The sequence below is a fragment of the Stenella coeruleoalba genome (assembly GCF_951394435.1).
Source record: "Stenella coeruleoalba genome assembly, chromosome: 7".
NCBI lineage: Eukaryota > Metazoa > Chordata > Mammalia > Artiodactyla > Delphinidae > Stenella > Stenella coeruleoalba.
In genome coordinates, this window is record NC_137153.1 from 93,934,112 (window position 1) to 93,961,672 (window position 27,561).

The 27,561-nt window shown below is 36.6% G+C and overlaps 1 protein-coding gene across 4 annotated transcripts in view; it reads left to right on the forward strand.

Annotated features, from left to right (window-relative positions):
• Nucleotides 1–27,561, forward strand: part of LOC307188513 (uncharacterized protein) — a 263,852-nt gene that overhangs the window by 103,086 nt on the left and 133,205 nt on the right. For 2 of the 4 annotated variants that reach the window (XR_013828959.1, XR_013828961.1), the window contains one exon: nt 17,537–17,658. The exons of the other annotated variants lie outside the window; for them this stretch is intronic. The gene's annotated coding sequence lies outside the window, so the exon portion shown is untranslated. The remainder of the gene's footprint in view (nt 1–17,536; nt 17,659–27,561) is intronic. 4 annotated transcript variants of the gene reach the window in all.

Consider the following 27,561-nt stretch of genomic DNA (forward strand, 5'->3'; position numbering starts at 1 on the left):
TTCTTTTGATTTCCATTTACATGGAATATGTTTTTCAATCCCCTCACTTTCAGTCTGTATGTCCTAGGTCTGAAGTGGGTCTCTTGTAGAAGCATATACATAGGTCTTGTTTTTAATCCATTCAGTGAGCCTCTGTCTTTTGGTTGGAGCATTTAATCCATTCACATTTAAGGTAATTATCGATATGTATGTTCCTATTACCATTTTCTTAATTGTTTTGGGTTTGTTTTTGTTGGTTCTTTTCTACTCTTGTGTTTCCCACTTAGAGAAGTTCCTTTAGCATTTGTTGTAGAGCTGGTTTGGTGGTGCTGAATTCTCTTAGCTTTTACTTGTCTGTAAGGCTTTTGATTTCTCTGTCGAATCTGAATGAGATCCTTGCTGGCTAGAGTAATCTTGGTTGTAGGTTCTTCCCCTTCATCACTTTAAATATATCGTGCCACTCCCTTCTGGCTTGTGGAGTTTCTGCTGAGAAATCAGCTTTTAACCTATGGAAGTTACCTTGTATGTTATTTGTCATTTTCCCTTGTTGCTTTTAATAATTTTTCTTTGTTTTTAATTTTTGCCAGTTTGGGTAATATGTGTCCCAACATGTTTCTCCTTGGATTTATCCTGCCTGGGACTCTCTGCACTTCCTGGACTTGGGTGGCTATTTCCTTTCCAATGTTAGGGAAGTTTTCGACTATAATCTCTTCAGATATTTTCTTGAGTCCTTTCTCTCTCTCTTCTCTTTCTGGGACCCCCTATAATGTGAATGTTGGTATGTTTAATGTTGTCCCTGTGGTCTCTTAGGCTGTCTTCCTTTCTTTTCATTCTTTTTTTCTTTATTCTGTTCCACAGCATTGAATTCCATCACTCCGTCTTTGAGGTCACTTATCCATTCTTCTGCCTCAGTTATTCTGCTATTGATTCCTTCTAGTGTATTTTTCATTTCCATTATTGTATTATTCATATCTGTTTGTTTGTTCTTTAATTATTCTAGGTGTTTGTTCTTTAATTCTTCTAGGTCTTTGTTAAACATTTCTTGCATCTTCTTGGTCTTTGCCTCCATTCTTTTTCCGAGGTCCTGGATCATCTTCACTATCATTATTTTGAATTCTTTTTTCTGGAAGGTTGCCTATCTCCACTTCATTTCATTGTTTTTCTGGGGTTTTATCTTGGTCCTTTATCCAGTACATAGTCCTCTACCTTTTCATTTTGTCTGTCATTCTGTGAATGTGGCTTTCATTCCACAGGCTGCGGGATTGTAGTTTTTCTTTGAGAACAGATAATATTAATTCTACCTAACTTTAAAGCATAAAAAGAAGAGAAAAATTTCAAATGTATTTTATGAATGAAGTATTAAATTGATAAATAAACCTGACAAAGATAGCATGAAAATAACAGGATGGATATGATTTATGCATATTGACACAGCACCTCAAAAATAAAATAGTAGCAAATAAATCAGATTAGAGATGGTATCTTGATGTGATACTAATAAAATATTGTATGTCAATTATACATCAATAAAAATAAATATCCAAACAACAGTGCTTAGCTGATTGGGATGTTGGAAGGATTAAAAGTGTTTATGGGGCTTCCCTTGTGGCACAGTGGTTGAGAGTCCGCCTGCTGATGCAGGGGACACGGGTTCATGCCCCAGTCTGGGAAGATCCCACATGCCACGGAGCAGTTGGGTCCTTGAGCCATGGCCGCTGAGCCTGCGCGTCTGGAGCCTGTGCTCCGCAATGGGAGAGGCCACAACAGTGAGAGGCCCGCATACTGAAATAAATAAATAAATAAATAAAATAAAAGTGTTTGTGACTCTGAAGTGTTAGAAAAGTGCTTAGCTCAATAAATATTGACCATTACTGTTGAATAAACAAAACATTAAATGGGTATTTATGACACACACACACATACACACACATACACACACACAAAGAGATTATGCTAGGATTTGTGCTTATGACCATGATTTTATCAGAAGAACCAGATTTACCTTCTGGCCTTAGACAGCAGAACTGTGTGTGAAAAGAAGAAAACTTAGTTTAGTTCCCTAAATGTCCCACTATACTACTTGGAGAGTATTCAGATCCCAGTACAAGGAGTGGTAATTCAAAGAGAACCAATGGTCTTGCCTATAGAGATGATAAAGATTATTATTTGGAAAAGACATGGTAGCTAGAATTGTAAATTAGAATATCCTGAGAGGTATTTTCATAGAGATCTTTGAAGATCTAAAAAAAATTCCCCTCAAATTTTTGGCTGAAAACTAATCCACACATGTGTGATGGAAACTATGTGAGAAAGGGAAAAGAATCACTGGAGAGCAATATACTAAAATACTCTCATAGTTTACAGAGAATAGATTTGTTTCCACCTTTCAGAATGAAAAGACCTCTGAATGTATAGGTAGTGAGGTGGAGTGCTCAGATCTATTATAAACACATTTCATTTGTTTAATAAACATAGAGGAAAACACTGACTATGATGAGAAAAATGTACTGAAAATTCAAATGGAATGCTGGAGATCAAAAATACAATAGCTGAGAAAGAAAAAAACACACTGGATAGGTTAAACAGTAAATTTGAAACAACAGAAGAAAATACCAGTGAAGTTTTGAAATATTCAAAATGGAATAAGAGAGCAAAGGAATTAAAATCAGTAGGCAAACCTCAGTAAGCTGTAGGTCAATATCACATAGTCTAGCATACATTCAGTTCAAGCCGTTGAAGCCAGAAAAAAAATTGAAGAAATAATGGCCAAAATGTTCCAAATGTGAAGAAAAGTATACATGGATAGATTCAAACAGTTCAAGAAACCACAATAAATTAAGGATAAAGAAAATCACATCAAAGCTCATAATAATTAAATAGCTGAAAATCAGAGATAAAGAGAAAATATTAAAGGCAGTCAGAAATGTGACACATATAGACTGCAGATAAACAGACAAATATGTGATAAACAAATCCTTTTCTTAGAATGCTAACAAATATAGAATAGATTATGAATTGGAAAGCTACTGTTTTAGAATTAATGTAGTAAATTGTATTCTGGTAAAAATCATTGATGGGTACTAAAACCATAGAGTGGAGGGACTGATGTGGAATGGGATATTTATACAACCTCAGATAGCCCATCCCATAAATTCATTAATGACAGAAGGAAAAATTGTAACTAAGTGGTAAAGGAATCAGAAAATACTATAGCACATCTTATGGTGTGTTGGACAGACTTTTAGATGGCTACCAGTTATACTCTCCTCCTGGTAGTCATGCCTTGTCTGTTTCCATTTCTTTGGGTGTGGGCAGAAACTGCTACTCAAATCAATAGAATACAGCAATGATTGTAGAATACCACTTATAAGAGAACATTAGATAAGGCTGTAACTCATCTTGCTAGTAAACTCTTTCACTTGCTGATTTTGATGAAAGAAGCTGCTGTATTGTGAGCTGCACTACTGAGAGATCCATGGAAATATGGGAAGCCTCAGACAATTAGCCAGCAAGAAACTGAGGCCCTCAGTCCTGTGGCCTGCAAGCGTCTGAATTCTCCTAATAACCAAGTGAGATTTGAAGGAGATCCTTTTACAGTTGATCATTGAAATGATATCACAGCCTCAATTGACATCTTGACTGTAGCAAAGATTCTGAAGCAGAGGACCCAGTTCAGTCTAGTCTTCAGACCCAGTGAAACTGTCATACAATAAATGTGTGTACTTTAAGCTGCTAATTATGTGGCCCTATTGTTATACAACAGTGGGTAATTAATACAACAAGCAATCAAAATTAACCTCATGAATAAGAGATAAATAAAAATTATATGCTACCAGACGTGAGACTCTGAAAAAGACACATCATTTATGTAGTGTCCAAGCCCAAAATGCATAACTTGGATCTCTTCATAGCAGAACATCAGCAATACCCAAGTTGATGAATATTTTATAAAATTACTAGTTGTATTCTTTAATGGCACAAAAGAAAGAAAATATAAGAAACTGCTCTAGGTTGAAAGCAACTAAATAGATATAACAGCTAAATACGGTTTCTGATCCTAGACTGGATCTTATGTTAGAAAATAAATAACTATAAATCATATCTTTGTGGCAGTTGGTGAAATTGGAATATTCAATGTTAGAGTATGTAGGAGGTGTATTGATGTTAAATTTCTTAAATTTTTTACTATATCGTGTGTTATGTAATTAAATAATTTTGGTTTTAGGAAATGCATGCTGAAGTATTATAAGTTTATAAATCTACTGTATGATTTTATAAAGAAAGGATAATAAGGCAAATGTGGGAAAGTGTTAAAATTAATAATCTGCAGAAAATATTCAGTTATTTTTTACAATTTTTTGCAAATTTTCTCTTTTAAATTATTTTAAAATAAAATGGCAAAAATAATGATAAACAGGCATTCAGGTGTTTTTGGACATATTGTATTACACTGAGAAACCTAATAGAACTTAAGATTTCAAAGGACTTAACCAAGGGACTATCACACATTAAGCTCTATATATCTTTAGTTACAAATGCACAAACTATCAATGTCTTTTAGCTTCTACTAGCTTGCAGAAATCTTGACATGTAGAGTTAGTAAAAAATTCAATTTTTCTCTATTCCTAGTTTAGAGAGTATCCTAATGCATTTTATCAAAAGCTAATTAAAATTCCATGCCACTCGTAAAAAGAACATGAACACGAATTTAGCAAAGGTAGATAAATCACTGGGACACTGGGAATTGACTGCAAAGGAAAAGAACTTGAATATTGCAGCAAAACTAGGCCATCTATTCACTTCAGCAGGAATCGATCACTTATAATTTATCTGCAGGGCTGCTTGAGAAAAGAGATGGAAAGCCACTGTATCATTATCATCACCATACAATTACTTATGTGTTAATTGGTAATAAAGCGTAGTGATATGCACTGAAAAGTAGAATGGGAGAAGGATCAGAATAGGATTTGGAAAGAGAAAAATTTTAGTTATAGGCAAGACACAAATAAACGATTTTCTTACTACAACTTCTGTCTCTCTGATCCCCAGACTTGAAAAAAATGCATTCGGATTTTACTAAATTACTGTTGCTTTCTCTAGTAGTTACAGTGACATTTAAAGTTTTGAAGCATATATACACTCTACATTATTTTTATCTGAAATTTCGAAAATGTTATTTAATGACATAGCAACTTCAAAATCAAAAGTTTTTAAAAATTGGTGGAAGGCTGATCATCAAAAAATCTACAAACAATAAATGCTGGAGAGGCTGTGGAGAAAAGGGAACCCTCTTGCACTGTTGGTGGGAATGTAAATTGATACACCCACTATGGAGAACAGTATGGAGGTTCCTTAAAAACTAAAAATAGAACTACCATATGACCCAGCAATCCCACTACTGGGCATATACCCTGAGAAAACCATAATTCAAAAAGAATCATGGGGCTTCCCTGGTGGCACAGTGGTTGAGAGTCCGCCTGCCGATGCAGGGGACACGGGTTCATGCCCCGGTCCAGGAAGATCCCACATGCCGCAGAGCGGCTGGGCCCGTGAGCCATGGCCGCTGAGCCTGTGCGTCCGGAGCCTGTGCTCCGCAACGGGAGAGGCCACAACAGTGAGAGGCCTGCGTACCGCAAAAAAAAAAAAAAAAAAAAAAAGAGTCATGAACCACAATGTTCGTTGCAGCTCTGTTTACCATAGCCAGGACATGGAAGCAACCTAAGTGTCCATTGACAGATGAATGGATAAAGAAGATGTGGCACATATATACAATGGAATATTACTCAGCCATAAAAAGAAACGAAATTGAGTTATTTGTAGTGAGGTGGATGGACCTAGAGTCTGTCATACAGAGTGAAGTAATTCAGAAAGAGAAAAACAAGTACCATATGCTAACACATACATATGGAATCAAAAAAAAAATGGTTCTGAAGAACCTAGGGGCAGGACAGGAATGAAGATGCAGACGTAGAGAATGGACTTGAGGACACAGGGAGGGAGAAGGGTAAGCTGGGATGAAGTGAGAGAGTGGCATGGACATATATACACTACCAAATGTAAAATAGCTACTGAGAAGCAGCCATATAGCACAGGGAGATCAGCTCAGTGCTTTGTGACCACCTAGAGGGGAGGGAAAGGGAGGGTGGGAGGGAGATTCAAGAGGGAGGAGATATGGGGATATATGTATATGAATAGCTGATTCACTTTGTTATAAAGCAGAAACTAACACATCATTGTAAAGCAATTATACTCCAATAAAGATGTTAAAAAAAAACCCTTCAGGCTATATAATATTTTTTTTTAATATTACTGACTCTGGAGTTAGACATTAAGTGCAATCATATAATCCTATTTCTTCAATCAATAACAGAATTTTTAGAAATTTGTTATAATTATGGAGTGTTTGAACCTGTTTATCAAAGGACTGACAATTCAACCACAGTAGGAGCAATGATCTCTTGATATGTTTACTGTAGTCTAATACTGCTCAAAAATTAATCAACTCCTTTGAAAAAAAAAATGGTGGCAGACTGGATGGCTCAAGAGATGTTAGTAGGTTATGCACTATCTTTGATTTCTAGGTCACCACTTTAAATCCATTGTGCTTAATGACTATCGGCTGTTCAAAGTGAAATGAACTGGTGAGTTTAGCAGAGTTCAACAGTTCTCTAGTCACCCCTATGACTTAGCAAGCAAGTTAAGAGATTCAGGTTAGAAACATGGGTTTGAGATTTTGACTTTATAATTATCAATCACTTTTGACTTTATAATTATAAACAACTAACTGCCTTCTTTTAGCCTTAATTTCTTTACTTTTAAAATTTGCATATAAATGAGTATTTAATACATTGTCTATACTGAATTGTTTTATTAAATAAATATTTTATGTGATCGCAGAAACATTTATTGAAGGTCTACTAAGGGACAAATACTATAGTTCACATTACTTCATTTAATTTCATGTAATGCTCATAACTTGCTGTGAGGTAGTTGTTCTTAATAAAAGGAAAAAAACACCTTAAAGACATTATGCAGCTTCTCTAAGACACATGGCTATTTTTTTTTTGAAAGTAAGTCCCAAAGCTGAAAGTCATTCATTTAAGTCAGCAAGCATGACTGGCCCAACTTGCTTCTGTTCAAATATTCTCCAGAGCACTGGAGAGACAGTGGTAGACAAAATAGGCAAAGACCAGTCTCTTGGGAGCAAGACAGTCAATAAACATGTCAGTAATAACATTTTAGATGCTAATAATATTATGAAGACTATAAATATTGAATACAGAGTGAGGGGGCATGTTTTGCATAAAATGATCCAGAGAAAAATAAAGAACATGACCTTTGACCAGAGACCTGAATAATGACAAGGAACCACATGGCACAAATCTGAACTAATAGTATAAGAGCTTTCCAATCAGGGGGAAGTGTGAAGTTCTGCAACAGAAATGACTTTAATCATTTGAAGAAAAGCAAGGGGGCTTGCATGCCTGGAGAGCAGTGAGCAGGAGAGTCCCTGTAATAAACAGTGTCAAAAAGGCATTGCCTTTGAGTGTGGGGATGAGAACTGAGTGTTAAACCCTTGGAATAATGACTGGGCAGAGAAGGTATGTTGACTGGTCCTCTCAGAAGCAGACACTGAGAAGGAATTAGGAGTACAAGTGACTTACTGTAAATCATTGCATGGGAAACATAAAAGAGGGAAGAAGCAGAGTTAAGCAGAGAAAGCCTCCAGACTGATGCAGATCTTATAGAGAATGGTAGAAGAAGCAGGATTGAGCAGGGAGAGCTTCAGACTATGAACTGGATCATGATGCAGATCTGATGAAGTGTTGGCCAATCCAATGGGGAACTCCCAAGCAAAAGTTGCCCGTGAGGGATTAATGTCATGCTCGGGCATTGGCTGGGCTGCCCCGGGTGAGTGTAACCTCAGCTCAAATTGAGGAGGATCTTGAAGGCACTGTAGCTGGAGACTAATAATGTCAAGTTACTTCTTGAAGGGAGATTCAGACAGTGTGCCTCTGTAGCTGCCATAGGGGCGATATTCGGTATACTTCCGGCATACTGCCATTCTCTTTATTTGTTTATTTTATTGAAGTATAATTGATGTACAATATTCTGTTAGTTTCAGTTGTACAGCATAGTGATTCAATATCTTTATAGATTATACTCCATTTAAAGTTATTACAAAACAATGGCTGTATTTCCCTGTGCTGTACTTGCTGCTTATCTATTTTATACATAGTAGTTTGTATCCCCTAATCCGATACCCCTATCTTGCCCCTCCCACCTTCCCTTTCCCCACTGGTGTCCACTAGTTTGTTTTCTACATTTGTGAGTCTGCTTCTGTTTTGTTATATACATCCATTTGTTTTGTTTTTTAGATTCCACAGATAAGTGATAACATACAGTATTTTGTCTTTGATTTATTTCACTAAGCATAATACTCTCTAGGTCCATCCATGTTGTTGCAAATGGCAGAATTTCATTCTTTTTTATGGCTGAGTAATATTCCATTGTACATATATACCACATCTTCTTTATCCATTCTTCTGTTGATGGGCACTTGGTGTGCTTCCATATCTTGGCTATTGTAAATACTGCTGCTATGAACATTGGGGTGCATGTATCTTTTCAAATTAGTGATTTGGGGTGTTTTTGGCAGGGGGATATATACCCAGGAGTAGGGTTGCTGGATCATATGATAGTTCTATTTTTAATTTTTGGAGGAACCTCCATATTGTTTCCCATAGTGGCTGCACCAATTTACATTCCCACCGACAGTGTACACGAGTTCCCTTTTTTCCACATCCTCCCCAACATTTCTTATTTATAGACTTTTTGATGATAGCTATTCTGACAGGTGTGAGCTGATATCTCATTGTGGTTTTGATTTGCATTTCTCTGATCATTAATGATGTTGAGCATCTTTTCATGTGTTTGTTAGCCATCTGTATGTCTTCTTTGGGAAAATGTCCATTCCGGCCATCTGCCCATTTTTTAATCAGGTTATTTGTTTCTTTGATATTGAGTTGTATGAGCTGTTTATATATTTGGGGTATTAACATTTTATCAGTCATATCATTTGCAAATATTTTCTCCCATTCAGTAGGTTGTCTTTTCATTTTATTATTGGTTTTCTTTGCTTTTAAGTGCAAAAGCTTTTAAGTTTAATTTAGGTCCCATTTGTTTATTTTTGCTCTCCTCTTTAAAATTCACTCCTCAGAAGTTTATTTGGAGCGCTCTTAAATGAAGTTCTTAGCCATGCTATTCCACTGGGATTTGGGAAATAAATCTTGCCAGAGTTGAAGCCGTCCTGAGACATCGTGATCTCTAACCATCCTCAGCAGATCTCCAAGGAAGGAGTGTGCAAGAAGGCACTAGAGACCCAGCCTGGCAGCTACAACTGAGAACAGCACCTAGTCAGTTTGACCTTTGGAGGCTAATACTAATGCCAACAACATTGAAAAGGAAAAATTCAATTTCACTTGAAAATTCTATTTTTAAATGTAGAGTTCAAAATATATTTTTATATCCATATAAGCTAAATGTCCCCAATTAGGGGACTTTGGAACCACTTTACTAAATGTTAGACAAACATTTTCATTATTTTACTTTCATAACGTAATTATCAGATAGTGCTTCATGAAATATTACATAAGTATTTTGAGACTGATCAATAGCAAACTACTAATTTGAGGGCATAAAAGAGTTAAACATATAGGAACTGGTATATGTTGAGACACTGTTAGTCTGACAGTGTCCATATGTCAGAAGTAACTTATTATTATTATAATTATTATTATCTGGCACTATGCTAAAAGATTTACTAATATTATCTCCTTGAATTTCCAAACAATCCTATAATATGTCATAATATTAATAATAATATGATGATGATGATTAAAATAGTAATATTAATATTGTTCAACACTCTACATTACTCATTTAACCCCCTAACAACTCTGTATAAATACTATTATTGTTGGAAGTCAAGAATAGAGAAGGAGTTCTCTTTCCTATGTTTGTTATATAGCAAAAATAAGTCCATAAACCCTTTTTCCATCACTTAGTTACCTATATCCTTCCCACTCATTCCTTACATATACTTTTGGACTATATTTGTCACTTACTTTTAACTCATGAGGAGAAGTTAGGAGCATTAAGACAGAAAGAGAAAAAAACTACAATTAATTTAGTACTTGCCACTTCTGAAGTTTTTATTATTATCCTCATTTTACAGAAGAGGGTACTGTGACACAATGGGATTCGATTAGTGTCCCAGTAGCTAACTGTGTGTCTCCAAAGACCATGCTTTTAACCAGTATGTTATTTCTTACTTCTCAGATATACACATGAGGTTTCTCTTACTGTTCATTTTAATGTTATTGGTATAGGAAGTGGGATAGGAGCTGGTGGGTAGTTCACTGTGTGATTTTCCCTGATCTCTAAATTCAGGACACAGTGTTGATTTTTCTTTTCACTGTTGTTTATCTGGATCCATATTGGCAGTCACTGAAGTGCAAAGCCTCTGGGCTTTTAGACTGTCATGCTGGTCAGACTTTCAGTTCAGCTCTAAGGTCCTAGTCAATGTGCTAAGATTGACATGTAAATTTTTATAATCCAGTTTAGCTCTATCCATACTCCTTTGCAGTCTTTTAATTATCCCCTCTTGTCTTTCTCCTGATTTTAGAAGACAGATGACTTGGCAAAGTTTCAGAGATTACCAGTCTCCAATAGTGGAGCTTAATTCACAATCCTAAAAATAGAAGAAAGAGAAAGATAATTGAGGAAACTGAAAGTAGCCTTGAGTTTCGAGTAAAACGGCCCTGATGTTTAATTTGATCTATGCCATTTATCTGCCACGTGACTTGTGATTTGGCCAAATCCCCTCCTTCTTCTCAAAAAAAAAAAAAGAAAAGAAAAGGCTTTTTGTACAATATACTTGGCTGCTTTGAGGATTAAAAGAAATGATTTCTATAAAATGTCTAGCATATAGTAAGTGCTCATGAAATGTAAGTACCCAGAATTTGGGTGGGGTGGAGATTGATAAATAATTCTCCTGTGGATGTTTTTAAATTTTAAAAAATGATATATGATTCATTTTTCTCCTACTTTAATAGGCTGTCAGCCATGCTAGGAATGTTAAAATATGACAATAATAGGTAAATTGTAAAGAAAGAATGTTGGTTCTTTGTGGCTCTAGAACATGTAAGTTGTAAGCAAACCTGTAAATACATCCATTATTCTCTACTCAAACAGTTATTAGTTATCTATTCTCAGATCATGTGTTACAGATGGGTGAAATAAAACTGAGTACTACCCCCTCCAAAAAAAGCATTAAATGAGTGCCATTAAATACCATAATGGGGCTTCCCTGGTGGCGCAGTGGTTGAGAGTCCGCCTGCTGATGCAGGGGACACGGGTTCATGCCCCGGTCCGGGAAGATCCCACATGCTGTGGAGCGGCTGGGCCCGTGAGCCATGGCCGCTGAGGCTGCGTGTCCGGAGCCTGTGCTCCGCAACGGGAGAGGCCACAACAGTGAGAGGCCCACATACCAAAAAATATATATATATACCATAATGATATATAGAAATCAAGAATAGAACTGAATTTCATTTCAGACTCTTTAACAAGTAGAGAAATCTTCAAATTCTGAAATTAGAATTTTAAAGGGAACATTTTTTCCCACCTAGAACAAGTTAGACAATTTGTATATAAATGTTGTCGAGTTCTGAGAAAATAAACATTGTTAACCTATTAACGTTTCAAAGAAATTTAAGTAATAATGAATAAGATTGGAGATGTCCCCATTGCCAACCATCAAGCTTCAGGGTTGATAACTTTTATCCTCACCCTTTCTTGCACAAGTCATGTATCTTTCAACATGTTTAATGTTAAGAATATTCTAAGACTGATACTTGTAATATTAATGAGGCAATATTTTATTCTTTTGTAAAAGGAAATAACATTAAATAATATACTTTATCGAAAGTTCTCCAAACAATTAAGTGGACAAGTCATTACCATTAATGATGCCTTATGAAGAAACATGATTGCAGAAATATAGATTATTTTAAACTACAATACTTAATTTATCAGAAGGAAACTTAAGGCTCATGACAGATCAACACCCAGAATATCCATGGGTAAGTTAATTGCTCATTTGATGACAGGATTGATTAGGCAGAAAACAATTCTATGAAGCATAAAATTTGGGAAATGAACTTTTTAATTTAATGAGCAAAATTGCTGTATAGACTATTCATGACTGATGGTATTATTAGTTATACAAGTTCCAAGGTGAACGTCAAGTCTTATCATTTATGATAACCACAGAATATTAGTGTAGATCTTTCTTTGAAAGCCTTCTGGAAGTACTGTCACACAAGTATCCTAGGAAGAAGACATGAAATATTAAAAATAACACTAATGAGATTAATATATAATCATTCTTCTGAAAGAGCATTTCAATCAATCTTCAGAATGGAGGAAAAAGTAATACCAAACTCATTATGCTTATGGAAAATTATGAGACAGGGACCCTAAGCAGCTTGTTCAAGGTCACAAAATAAAATAGTTTCTGACATGCAAATAGAATCCAATCCATCAAAGCCCAGCCCAGAGACATGCCTACAAAGCTCCAGCCCATACGATACATAACTGTAACCTTTAACTACTGCCACTGTGTATAACTACTCCTATCTCAAAGGAAATACTTTGTGCTATCATGTTTCATCACTAATATCTTTAAGTAGAACATAATGCATTCTGTTGAAACTGGAGGATATTTCCCTTTTTTCAGCTTAGTCAATCTTATCTTAAATAAGAGATGAATTATGATATTGCAATTTTGTATGTAGAAAAAATAGTTCCACTTTTTATATACCAATGATTGATTTTATCTTTTTGAAAATCCTAGTTGTATATTGCCAAAGTTTAATGTGGTATTAAACTCCAATATTTCTTAACATATCAGGTTTTTTTCTATTATTGTGGTTTTATTCCAACATCTGCTCATCTTCTGTTAATTTGAGTTAAACTCAGATTTTCCCTTTTGTCAAGTATTTCTAATTTTTTTGACTTTAGAAGATCTCAGGATGTTCATTGTTAAAATATAATAGTCATTATTTGCCCTTTCTTAGAAGAACAATAGTTAGGCCTCATGAAAAAATGTAACAGGAGACTACTTTTATATCTAATTCATAGATTTAAATACATTGATAAAGTTGTAGATAGTATTCTTCTGTATCTCATTATACCACAAATAACAGTAAAGGACATAATTACTGTCTAAATGTCATATGGAGAGATGTACTGTCCCTTGTTTTCTATAAGACAGAGGGAGAATACACTGTGACTTACCTTGGAGCAGTCTCTGGGTTTTTTTCTGTTCTTCAACTAGGGATATTCCTGGTTACCAAATTCATCAAAGAATAGGTACTATTTCTTCAGTATTTGACCATTACACTATTTTTGTTCAGTATTATTTAAGAGCCATTCCCTTTAGTAACCCACTTATGCACATTCATACTGTACAGTTTGTTTAGAAATGTTTTGATCAAAAAGCCTTTTGATCAAAGAATAAATAAAGTTTGGGGAGGGTATGAAGCACAAAAAATACTGAACTATAAAGTGTAGGTAAAAATGAAAAGAAATTGATCTCTCTTACCATTACGGCATGATCTGTGTTGGTACAATTACTTTGGAAAACTGTTTGTTAAAACCTACTAAACCTGGCATATACATACTCTATGTACATTACATATGTGCAGCAAAAAACATGTGCAAGAATGTTTATGGAAGAATTTTCTGTAATAGTTTCAAACTATAAACTACCCAAATGTCATTCCTTGGTAAAATGGATAATTATAATGTAATATATTCACATTTTCATTTGTTGGAATACTACACAACAATGAAAAAACAACTTATTGCAACAAATAAAACATAAGTAAATCTAGCTAGCATAATTTTAAGTGAAAGAAACTAGATGTCAAAGTGAACGTTTGGTATAATTCCACTTAAATTTAATTCAAGATTAGTCAAAACTAATCTATGATGATAGAATTCAGAGAGTAGTTGGCATTGGGATGATCCATAGTAATATTTCTGGAATTCCACTCATGTTCTTTATCTTGACCTAAGTGAGAATTACATAGCTGTGGTCATTTTGAAACACACTTATTTGATTTCTAAACTTTCTGTATATAGGTCATACTTCAGTAAAGATATGGTCCCCTTTGAGATGCGGCAGTTCGACTTGGCCATTAATTTTGTTTGGGGTTTTTGTTTTTGTTTTTTCAGAGTGTGAGAAAGCAGGAACAAGATAAAAAATTTAGGTAAAATGAAATTCTCTGGTTGGTTATTTGGTTGCAGGAGATTTATAAAATGGTTTAGGGACTTACAATGCTGAATTTGAGTGTCACCTCACTCCTTACTCTAGAGTAAAACCTGTAAACAGCAACATCCTTCATTGGGGCAATAAAAATATACTGATGATGAGGGCTTCGTATCTGAGTACTTTTAAGTTCCATGGTCAACCAAATGATATTAGATGGAGTCTAACATTAACACTAATAGAAAGGAAAGAGCAAATTCACATTGCATGATATATCTTTTATCTGATCTAGTTTTCACTGAGAGCTTTCTGAAGGCCAACACTTTGTTATTACCCATCGGTAACCACAGATGGTATACCAGCAATAATGGCCGCTTAAGAATACCAGGAAAATAAAAATGTTTGCTCACTGCAGAACACAAGAAAACAGACCTCCACAGGTTAGGGCATATCAGCTGCTTTATTAAGGCCTAATTCTCCTTCCTCTGGTTTGTCTGTTCTCCTGTTCTTACTATCCCTGCTTTTCTACCTGTGGACGTCCTGCTCTTTGATAACATAGGTCATGTTTTGTTTCCTTTCATTCACTATTCTTGGGTTGTGAATGAGCTCTAACTTTAGTTTGAAGTTTCCTCTTAACCCATAAAAATAATGGTCACAAAACCGTACTTAAACGTTCTGACAAACATTCTAGCAAGTTAATTTTGTGGAATTTCTGTTGCCTTAGTTTTCACATTTCCTTTTTCTTAGCATTTCCAGGAAGGGTTGAAAATACAGTGAGCCTTTTTTATTTTTTTGTAAAAGCATATTAAAACTCTAAGTAACAGAAAATTCTGTATAATAAATATTTAAGTCAAAGTCAGCTGTATATCTGGACACTGAAAAGTTTTAAGTGACTTCATCCTGCAAAATCCATTTAACTAATCCATTGGCACTTTATTTCCTTAGTGGGGCAGAAATGACCTCAATGAGAGCTTACTCCTCTTTTCAGTCTCTCAGTTCCCCTAGGACTCTATCAATAAAAATCAAATGATCAGGACTTCTCTTTAATCTGCTTTTTTTTTTTGTATAAATTTATTTATCTTTGGCTGCACTGGGTCTTCTATGCTGCCCACAGGCTTTCTCTAGTTGTGGCGAGTTGGGGTGCTACTCGTCATTGTGATGTGTGGGCTTCTCATTGCAGTGGCTTCTCTTGTTGTGGAGCACGGGCTCTAGGTGCGCAGGCTTCAGTAGTTGTGGCACATGGGCTCAGTATTTGTGGCTCACAGGCTCTAGAGTGCAGGCTCAGTAGTCGTGGTACACGGGTTTAGTTGCTCCACGGCATGTGGGATCTTCCCGGACCAGAGCTCAAACCCGTGTCCCCTGCATTGGCAGGTGGATTCTTAACCATTGTACCACGAGGGAAGTCCTTTCATCTTAATATTTGAGGAACCGTGATCTCCTTTCTCCCCAGTCCCAGCAATAGTGCTGTCTCTTTGACTGGTTTTCTTTACTTCTATATATAAGATAACAATTACCTGTCTAGCCTATTTCTGACCAAGCTGCATCGTCATTCACACTGTCTTTCTCAAATTAGTGGGAGAGGAATTCAATATCTTTGTCTATAATTCCTTCCTGTACCTTTTTTCCTTCCTCTTGTATATGGGAAGACAGAAAGTCTCTTTTTATCTCTATTGCATCCTCCAGTGTCCTCCCTGTCCCTCAGCCCTCTGCTCCTTTCCTTAGTACTTCGCTGTAGAAAAGATGCCATATGATTTATTACAAAAGTACCATTAACTGATGTCACATCTTAATTTTTACTTGTGCACACAACACATATCATTATCTGATATTAAAAGCAACCAGTGGTAAATAAATTTTTCCTAAAACTTAGATATTTCACCATATAAATGAACATTCAGAATGCATATAGTAATACCTCTGTTGTTATATTTAACCCTAGTGGATATTAAAGTGGCTTGTTATTAGGGCAAATATTAATAAAAGAGGAAGACAAAATAACATTCTTATCTATTCAGTATGGAAAATGGTTGAACAGTATTTTCTCTTCTAAGGATGTTTTAGCTCATGGAATTATTACCTTTATTGAGATAAAAATGTATCATTCCTATTGTACATTCTATAAGAAATTTCTTTATAGAACTTACATTTTCTTGATATTAATTATATAAATTATATGCCAGACTATAATGTAAATGCCATTCAGTGACTTACAAACTATTTCATTTCAATATTTTTGTAGTTTGGACTCTATCACTAGCAGTCCACAATTAAAGACAAAATGTATTTTCAGATGGCAGTCATGCAAACAGGACTGCTGCTTTATTGAGAAAAAGTGTCAGTTTCAAGTTTTCAGGCATTATAATTTCAGCAGGAGCCCTTCAAGCATCACTGAGACCCAAATACCCATCTCTGTCTGTCCAGGACTCCAAATTAGGAGCTAGCGATGAGAGAAGCAGAGAGAATGGATTCAGGAGAGTGCACCACATCCAATTTCCAGGAAAAGCAGTAACAGTGGTACAACCTGCAGTTTTAGTCTCTCCTAGTGACAGTGGTTTCCTCAGTGGACTGGTTTTGTGACATGACTTTTGAGTTTCTGTACTTTTGTACATTTTCTGAGCTTGCCCATCAAACCATCTGTTGACTGATTTTTAAAATGTCCTTTCAGTAAATTCCTTCTTTACTTAAATCAAAAATAATATATCTTAATCATTTGCAAATTAAAGCACTTAGTGCAGTTGTTAACCACAGCCCTCATATATCTATGGATGATTAGACCAGAAAAGCTAAACCTGTAATGAATGCCTCAGAGCAGTAGAAAATAGTTATCCTGAAAGCCCAAAAGTTAATCAGGACAAGATTATAACTCTCAGCATCTGTGTGTTCACATTTACCTATATGGAAAGTATAATACTTGTAGATATTCCTACTAAAACATTTTCAAATCTATTTTGACAAGCTAGAAATATTCTCCTCCACCAATAAAACCCATGAGGGTAAAGACAGAAAAAAGTATTGAGGTGAAGAAACAAACTCTATTATTTGTGACCTGAAATAAAATCTCATGTCGCTTGACATCTAGCCTAGTGTTTTCCTACCACAGTGCACTGCCTCCCAGCTATTTTAGAGGAGAAAAGTGTTTTACTTAAATTACTGGTCTGGTGAATACTTTGGGAAGTGATCTCTGATCTCTTTCTGAAATCATGGGTATTTCTAAATCTTCAGGGAGAAGACTTGAAGTACTGAGCACTGTCTTAGAGAACAGACTTTTTATCTGTGTAAAAGCTACCCCAGTGAAGAGAATGTAAAAATTAACGGAATCAGAGGAGGGAGGACAACTACAAAAGGTAGGTCCACATTGTCCATGAATTATTAATGTTTTTAAGGTGAGGTGCGTTATTTATGGGTTTTGACAGGGTTTGGATTTTTTTAAACTCTGTACATATTTCTGTACTTGAGAAGCTAATAGTTTTGAAAAAAAAACTTTCATTTTAGCCACCAATACTACTTAAACATTACTTAAACACAGTGTTTAAAAATTGAATAACTAATATTTAAGACCCTAATGATCATGTACAGAAAAGTGAAATAAAATTATATCAGTAAATCCACACCTTAAATTTGGGGGACTAATTAAATAATATATGTAAACTTTTCTTAACCAACACCTTATGCTTCTACAGTAATTTAAATTATAGAACTGAACAGCTAGACGATTCCTTGAAAAGCAGTGTTGTCTTTCTAAGAAGTTTACTAAATAATTAGTCTATTATTTCTTAAGAAACAGCAGTAATCCAAAACAAGCACTTAAAATAATTTGCCTGTTAATTTCCACCATTTTCCAGAATGCTCAGAAATCAATAAAGGATTTTTAAAATGTGACTTTTTCAGGGTTGTGGAAAGAAAATATATTTATTGGAATATATAAATTCAGAATGAGTTAGCCATCTTAGAAAGAAGTAGATCCAAACAAATAAGGCTGACACTTCCCACCAAAAGCAAGGCTCATTCAGACAAAAGTTTATAAAGGTGCCCAGAAGAGTGTGTCTGAACATTTATTTGGTTCCATAACTCAACTCACAGTGTAACATTACTTGAAGGTGATTTTCTAATAAATAGATGAACAAGAGATACCTTATGTATGATTACATAATGTATTATGGGTGTAAGTATATGTTTTGCTAGAATTATTTTTACTAAGCAGAACATTCTATTCCTTGAACTTGTTGGAAATTGAATCTATGGCTTTATTTGATAGGAAACCCTGAAAAAACGTTTTTTATTCCTTTATGTCTGCTGTTTGGAGAAATCATGTTAGTAATACATAAGGAGCAGATAGTATGTCATGTTAACAGAGGGCACTTGCAATTTTCTGTTTTATTTTCTTTTTGCATGAACATCTGGGTGTTTCCTTTTTCAAGCTTTGCCTTCTGTAGGGAGTGAGAATGGGACTGTCTTAGAATCCTGGTGCTAAGGAACAAGACTAAATGTGGTAGTTACAATTTGAAGAAGAAAGATTTGTAATGTGTACTATAAAGTGAGTGTGTGAGCAATCAGACATTTTGTTGCAATGTCAGTGATTTTTATCAAGAAATAATTTGATTTGGTCTCCGTTTACCTTTATATTTCCCTGTCTAGACATCACACACACAAACACACACACACACACACACACACACACACACAAATGCTACAGCACATAAAATTATACTCAGTTCCTCTAACATTTCATTTTTCTATTACTTCCAGGCGTTCAGGCATGTTATTTCCTGTGTTCATTTTTATGACTTATTCCATCTGGCTACTTACTATTCATACTTCAGGCCTCAGTTAGAAGTCATTTGCACTAGGAAGCTTCCATAACTGCCGAGACTTCTCCATCCCCCATCTCAGTGGTTTAGTTAAATGCCTCTTCTATATGCTCCTATTCCCTGTATTATCTGTATCAGGTCCATTTATTGACAACGTTAAACTTGCCTGTGTACTTACCTGTATCTTTGTCTAAATTATAATTGCTCAGGAACTGTGTAGGTCATGTTTGCCTTATATTTAGAGTATCTAGCATGGTGTTTGGCACATAGAACATTCTCAGTAAATTACTGCTAAGCACATTTTTTAAAGTGGTCCTGGGAAAGAAGCCCTGTGTATGAGACTTCTCCTGGATGTTTCCAAGTTACCTTCAAAACACCAATTAAGATAGAATCAGGAAAGGACCTTCAAGATGGCAGAGGACTAAGACATGGAGATCAGCTTCCTCCCCACAAATACATCAAAAATACATCTACTTGTGGAACAGTCTTCAGAACACCTACTGAACACTGGCTGAAGACCTCAGACTTCCCAAAAGGCAAGAAAATACCCACGTACCTGGTAGGGCAAAAGAAAAAAGAAAAAACAGAGGCAAAAGAATAGGGATGGGACCTGCACCTCGAGGAGGGAGCTGTGAAGAAGGAAAAGTTTCCACACACTAGGAAGCCCCTTCACTGGTGGAGATGGGGGGTGGGCGGGGGGAGAAGCTTCGGAGCCATGGAGGAAAGCAGAGCAACAGGGGTGCAGAGGGCAAAGCAGAGAGATTCCTACACAGAGGATTGGTGCCGACCAGCACTCACTACACTGAGAGGCTTGTCTGCTCAGCTGCCGGGGCAGGTGGGGACTGGGAGCTGAGGCTCAGACTTCGGAGGTCAGATACCAGGGAGAGGACTGGGGTTGGCTGCTTGAACACAGCCTGAAGGGAACTAGTGTGCCACAGCTAGCTGGGAGGGAGTCCGGGAAAAAGTCTGGAACTGCCTAAGAGGCAAGAGACCATTGTTTCAGGGTGTGCAAGGAGAGGGGATTCAGAGCACCGCCTAAACGAGCTCCAGAGATGGGCACGTTTTGCAGCTATCAGCGTGGACACCAGAGATGGGCATGAAATGCTAAGACTGCTGCTGCAGCCACCAAGAAGCCTGTGTGTAATAACAGGTCACTAACCACACCTCCCCTCCCAGGAGCCTGTGCAGCCCACAACAGCCAGGGTCGTGTGATCCTGAGACAACTTCCTCAGGAGAACACACGGCACACTTCAGGCTGTTGCAGCACCATGCCAGCCTCTGCCACTGCAGGCTCTCCCCACATTCTGTACCCCTCCCTCCCCCCAGCCTGAGTGAGCCAGAGCCCCTTACTCAGCTGCTACTTTAACCGCATCCTATCTGGGCGGGGAACAGATGCCCTCAGGCGACCTACACACAGAGGCAGGGCCAATCCAAAGCTGAACCCAGGAGCTGTGCAAACAAAGAAGAGAAAGGGAAATTTCTCCCAGCAGCCTCAGAAGCAGCGGATTAAAGCTCCACAATCAACTTGATGTACCCTGCATCTGTGGAATACCTGAACAGACAATGAATCATCCCAAAATTGAGGTGGTAGACTTTGGGAGAAACTGTAGACTTGATGTTTGCTTTCTGCATCTCATTTGTTTCTAGTTTTATGTTTATCTTAGTTTAATATTTACAGCTTACTATCATTGGTAGATTTACTTATTGATTTGGTTGCTTTTTTTCATATATTTTTTTCGTTCCTTTTTCTCATTTGTGAGTGTGTATGTGTATGCCTCTTTGTGTGCTTTTGTCTGTATAGCTTTGCTTTTACCATTTGTCCTAGGGTCCTGTAGGTACGATTTTTTGTTTGTTTTTTGTTTTGCTTTTTGTGGTACACGGGCCTCTCACTGTTGTGGCCTCTCCTGTTGCGGCACACAGACTCCGGACGCGCAGACTCAGTGGCCATGGCTCATGGGCCCAGCTGCTCCGTGGCATGTAGGATCTTCCAGGACCAGGGCACGAACCCGTGTCCCCTGCACTGGCAGGTGGACTCTCAACCACTGCGCCACCAGGAAAGCCCTGTTTCTTTGTTTTTAGTATAGTTTTAGTGCTTGTTATAATTGGTGGATTTGTTTTTTGGTTTGGTTCCTCTTCTCTTTCTTTCTTTCTTTTTTTTATTTTTCATTTTTAATATTTTTTAATTTTTTATTTAAATAAATTTTATTATTTTTTTTCTTCTTCTTCCCTTTTCTTCTGAGTCATGAGGCTGACAGGGTCTTGGTGCTCTGGCCGGGTGTCAGGCCTATGCCTCTCAGGTGGGAGAGCTGAGTTCAGGGCGTTGGTCCACCAGAGACCTCCCAGCTCCAAGTAACACCAGACGGTGAAAGCTCTCCCAGAGATCTCCATCTCAATGCTAAGACCCACCTCCACTCAACCACCAGCAAGCTACAGTGCTGGACACCCTATACCAAACAACTAGCAAGACAGGAACACAACACCACCCCATTAGCAGAGAGGCTGCTAAAATCATACTAAGTTGACAGACACCCCAAAACACACCACTGGACACGGTCCTGCCCACCAGAAAGAAAACATCCAGCCTCATTCACCAGAACACAGGAACCAGTCCCCTCCACCAGGAAGCCTACACAGCCCACTGAACCAACATTACCACTGGGGGCAGACACCAAACACAATAGGAGCTACAAACCTGCAGCCTGAGAAAAGGAGACCCCAAATGCAGTTACTTCCACAAAATGAGAAGACAGAGAAATACAGAGCAGATGAAGGAGCAAGGTAAAAACCCAAGAAAAAACAAATGAAGAGGATATAGGCAGCCTACCTGAAAAAGAATTCAGACTAACGATAGTAAAGATGATCCAAAATCTTGGAAATAGAATGGAGAAAATACAAGAAAAGTTTTACAAGGACCTAGAAGAACTAAAGAGCAAGCAAACAATGATGAACAACACAATAAGTGAAATTTAAAATTCTCTAGAAGGAATCAGTAGCAGAATAACTGAGGCAGAAGAACAGATAAGTGACCTGGAAGATAAAACAGTGGAAATAACTACCAGAGGAGAATAAAGAAAAAAGAATGAAAATAATTGAGGACAGTCTCAGAGACCTCTGAGACAATATTAAACTCACCAACATTTGAATTATAGGGGTCCCAGAAGAAGAAGAGGAAAAGAAAGGGACTGAGAAAATATTTGAAGAGATTATAGTTGAAATCTTCCCTAATATGGGAGTCAATGAAGTCCAGGAAGCACAGAGTGTCCCATACAGGATAAATCCAAGGAGAAACACACTAGACACATATTAATCAAACTATCAAAAATTAAATACAAAGAAAAAATATTAAAAGCAGCAAGGGAAAAGCAACAAATAACATACAAGGGAATCCCCATAAGGTTAACAGCTGATTTCTCAACAGAAACTGTATAAGCCAGGAGGGTGTGGCAGGACGTATTTAAAGTGATGAAAGGGAAGAACCTACAACCAAGATTACTCTACCCAGCAAGGATCGCATTCAGATTCAACATAGAAATTAAAACCTTACAGACAAGAAAAAGCTAAGAGAATTCAGCACCACCAAACCAACTTTACAACAAATGCTAAAGGAACTTCTCTAGGCAGGACGCACAAGAGAAGAAAAGATCTACAATAACAAACTGAAAACAATTAAGAAAATGGTAATAGGAAAACACATATCGATAACTACCTTAAATGTAAATGGATTAAATGCTCCAATGAAAAGCCACAGACTAGCTGAATGGATACAAAAACAAGACCCATATATGTGTTGTCTAGAAGTGACCCACTTCAGACTTAGAGACACACACAGACTGAAAGTGAGGAGATGGAAAAAGATTCCATGCAAATGGAAATTTAAAAAAAGCTGGAGTAGCAATTCTCGTATCAGACAAAATAGACTTTAAAATAAAGACTATTACAAGAGACAAAGAAGGACACTACATAATGACCAAGGGATCAATCGAAGAAGAAGATATAACAATTGTAAATATTTATGCACCCAACATAGGGGCATCTCAATGCATAAGGCAAATGCTAACAGCCATAAAAGGGGAAATCAACACTAACACAATCATAGGGGACTTTAACACCCCACTTTCACCAATGAACAGATCATCCAAAATGAAAATAAATAAGGAAACACAAGCTTCAAATGACACATTAAACAAGGTGGACTTAATTGATATTTATAGGACATTCCATCCAAAAACAACAGAATACACTTTCTTCTCAAGTGTTCATGGAACATTCTCCATGATACATCATATCTTGAGTCACAAATGAAGCCTTGGTAAATTTAACAAAATTGAAATCGTTTCAAGTTTCATTTCAGACCACAATGTTATGAGACTAGATATCAATCACAGGAAAAAAACTGTAAAAAGTACAAACACGTGGAGGCTAAACAATACACTACCAAATGACCAAGAGATCACTGAAGAAATCAAAGAGGAAATCAAAAAATACCTAGAAACGAATGACAATGAAAACAAGACCACCCAAAACGTATGGGATGCAGTAAAAGCAGTTCTAAGAGGGAGGTTTATAGCACTACAATCCTGTCTCAAGATATAAGAAACATTGCAAATTAACAACCTAACTTTACATCTAAAGCAATTAGAGAAAGAAGAATAAAAAAAAAGAAAGTTAGCAGAAGGAATGAAATCATAAAGGTCAGATCAGAAATAAATGAAAAAAAAATGAAGGAAACAATAGCAAAGATCAATAAAACTAAAAGCTGGTTCTTTGAAAAGATAAACAAAATTTATAAACCATTAGTCAAACTCATCAAGAAAATAAGGGAGAAGACTCAAATCAACAAAATTAGAAATGAAAATTGAGAAGTAAAAACTGACATTGCAGAAATACAAAGGATCATGAGAGATTACTACAAGCAACTATATGCCAATAAAATGGACAACCTGGAGGAGATGGACAAATTCGTAGAAAAACACAACCTCCTGGACTGAACCAGGAAGAAACAGAAAATATAAACACACCAATCACAAGCCCTGAAATTGAAACTGTAATTAAAAATCTTCCAACAAACAAAAGCCCAGGACCAGATGGCTTCACAGGTGAATTCTATCAAATATTTACAGAAGAGCTAACACCTATCCTTCTCAAACTCTTCCAAAATATAGCAGAGGGAGGAACACTCCCAAACTCTTTCTACAAGGCCACCATCACCTTGATACCAAAACCAGACAAAGATGTCACAAATAAAGAAAACTACAGGCCAGTATCACTGATGAATATAGATGCAAAAATCCTCAACAAGATACTAGCAAACAGAATCCAGCAGCACACTAAAAGGATCATACACCATTATCAAGTGGGGTTTACCCCAGGGATGCCAAGATTCTTCAATATATGCAAATCAATCAATGTGATACACCATGTTAACAAATTGAAGGAGAAAAACCATATGATTATCTCAATAGATGCAGAAAAACTTTTGACAAAGTTCAATCCCCATTTATGATAAAAACCCTCCAGAAAGTAGGCCTAGAGGGATCTTACCTCAACATAATAAAGGCCATATATGACAAGCCCACAGCCAACATCATTCTCAGTGGTGCAAAAGAAACCACTTCCGCTAAGATCAGGAACGAGACAAGGTTGCCCACTCCCACCACTATTATTCAACATGGTTTTGGACGTTTTAGCCTCAGCAATCAGGGACGAAAAAGAAATAAAAGGAATCCAAATCAGAAAGGAAACAAAACTGTCATTGTTTGCAGATGACATGCTACTATACATAGAAAATCCTAAAGATACTACCAGAAAACTACTAGAGCTAATCAATGAATTTGGTAAAGTAGCAGGATACAAAATTAATGCACAGAAATCTCTTGCATTCCTATACACTAATGATAAAAAATCTGAAAGAGAAATTAAGGAAACGTTCCCATTTACCATTGCAGCAAAAAGAATAAAATACCTAGGAATAAACCTATCTAAGGAGACAAAAGACTCATATGCAGGAAACTATAAGACCCTGATGAAAGAAATTAAAGATGATACCAACAGATGGAGAGATATACCATGTTCTTGGACTGGAAGAATCAGCATTGTGAAAGTGACTATACTACCCAAAGCATCTACAGATTCAGTGCAATCCCTATCAAACTACCAATGGCTTTTTCACAGAAGTAGAACACAAAATTTCATAATTTGTATGGAAACACAGAAGACCCCAAATAGCAAAAGCAATCTTGAGAAACAAAAACAGAGCTGGAGGTATCAGGCTTCCGAACCTCATACTATAACAAAGCTACAGTAATCAAGACAGTATGATACTGGCACAGAAACAGAAATATAGTTCAGTGGAACAGGATAGAAAGCCCAGAGATAAATCCACACACATTTGGTCACCTTATCTTTGATAAAGGAGGCAAGAATATACAATGGAGAAAAGACAGCCTTTTCAATAAGTAATGCTGGGAAAACCAGACATCTACATGTAAAAGAATGAAATTAGAACAGTCCCTAACACCATACACAAAAAGAAACTCCAAATGGATTAAAAACCTAAATATAAGGCCAGACACTCTAAAACTCTTAGAGGAATACATAGGCAGAACACTCTATGACATAAATCACAGCAAGATCCTTTTTGACCCACCTCCTAGAGAAATGGAAATAAAAACAAAAACAAATGGGACCTAATGAAACTTAAAAGCTTTTGCACAGCACAGGAAACCATAAACAAGACAAAAAGACAACCCTCAGAATTGGAGAAAATATTTGCAAAGGAAGCAACTGACAAAGGATTAATCTCCAAAATATACAAGCAGCTCATACAGCTCAGTATCAAAAAAGCAAACAACCCAATCCAAAAATGGGCAGAAGACCCAAATAGAGATTTCTCCAAAGAATATATACAGATTGCCAACAACCACATGAAAGAATGCTCAACATCACTAATCAGAATTAGAATCACTAATTACAGAAATGCAAATCAAAACGACAATGACGTATCACCTGACACCGGTCAGAATGGTCATCGTCAAAAAATCTACAAACAATAAATGCTGGAGAGGGTGTGGAGGAAAGGGAACCCTCTTGCCCTTTTGGTGGAAATGTAAATTGATATAGCCACTATGGAGAACAGTATGGAGGGTCCTTAAAAAACTAAAAATAGAACTACCATACAATGCAGCAATCCCCACTACTGGGCACATACCTTGAGAAAACCATAATTCAAAAAGAGTCATGTACCACAATGTCCAATTCAGCACTATTTACAATAGCCTGGACATCGAAGCAACCTATGTGTCCATCGACACATGAATGGATAAAGAAGATGTGGCACATATATACAATGGAATATTACTCAACCATAAAAAGAAACGAAATTGAGTCATTTGTAGTGAGGTGGATGGACCTAGAGACTGCCATACAGAATGAAGTACGTCAGAAAGAGAAAAACAAATACTGTATGCTAACACATATATATGGCCTCTAAAACAAACAAACAAAAAATGGTTCTGAAGTACCTAGGGGCAGGACAGGAATAAAGTTGCAGACATAGAGAATGGACTTGACATGAGGAGGGGGAAGGGTAAGCTGAGAGGAAGTGAGAGATGGCATGGACATATATACAGTCAAATGTAAAATGGATAGCTAATTGGAAGCACCTGCGTAGCACAGGGAGCTCAGCTTGGTGTTTTGTGTCCACCTAGAAGGGTGGGGTAGGGAGGGTGGGAGGGAGACGCAAGAGGGAGGAGATACGGGGATATATGTATATGTGTAGTTGATTCACTTTGTTACATAGCAGAAAATAACACACCATTGTAAAGCAGTTATACTCTTAAAGATGTTAAAAAATAATAAAATTGATTCTAAAAAAGGTAACAATTTTTAAAAATTAAGTGGTCCTTATATCCACAGACAAAAACAGATCATAGTGAATGACAGACATTTTCTGAAATGTCACAACTGAACCAGGGAAATTGGAAGAAACAATGTTTAGTTCTGAGTTTTGAGAAGAGTATCCTTAGGATAAGTCTGAGCAGTGGACAAGTTATTAATTCAAAGGGTTGAGAAAGAAGATCATATTTTTGCTGTGTGTTCATGCAGTGTTACTGATTGGAAAACTAAAATTATCATGGATCTCAGCCCTGAGATTCCAAATTCCCTGTAACCTGAAGACATATCTCAGATTTAAGAAGGAAAATGTTAATAAAACAGCATTAGTTGAGTATCATGTTATTCAATGAGGTGAGCATTGACTCACTCACCTAATTTAATGACCTCACTCCAACCAGGAAGAGAAGGCTCAGTGAAGAACAGAGAAACTCACCAAAAGCCTCAGAGCTCCACAATTCAAACTAAGTTCTTCTAAATCAATAATATTGACGTCATGTTGTTCCCAAGGCAACAACATAATATGCTGAATTTGTCATGGTGGACCAT